The sequence below is a fragment of the Buceros rhinoceros genome, unplaced genomic scaffold, assembly GCF_000710305.1.
Source record: "Buceros rhinoceros silvestris isolate BGI_N320 unplaced genomic scaffold, ASM71030v1 scaffold5194, whole genome shotgun sequence".
In the NCBI taxonomy this organism is placed as follows: domain Eukaryota; kingdom Metazoa; phylum Chordata; class Aves; order Bucerotiformes; family Bucerotidae; genus Buceros; species Buceros rhinoceros.
The window spans coordinates 19,411-19,721 of record NW_010406349.1 but is presented as its reverse complement, the minus strand read 5'-3'; positions in this window follow the sequence as shown (position 1 = coordinate 19,721).

Genomic DNA, 311 nt, shown 5'->3' with positions numbered 1-311 from the left:
GGCGGGTAAGGGTTAACGGGGCCTGCCGGGGGGTGGTCGGGAAGGTCTGCTCCCCTGCCCCGCGTGGGGCGCGGGTAACTGCGGCCGTGAGGGAGCCCCTGCGGCACGGCTCTGGCGGGAGCCTCCTCTCCCTGCGGCGCCTGGCGCCGTCGTCCTTGGTAGGAGAAGCGAGCGGGAGAAACCCTCTGAAGGGAAAACCGACCTTTGGGGTGATGGCAAAGAGTTGAGAAGTTGCCCCATCTGCACCTGTGTGGTTTGGAGGGGATTGGCTGGTTTTTTAACAGCCCCCGGTTTTAAGAAGACTTCTGCCT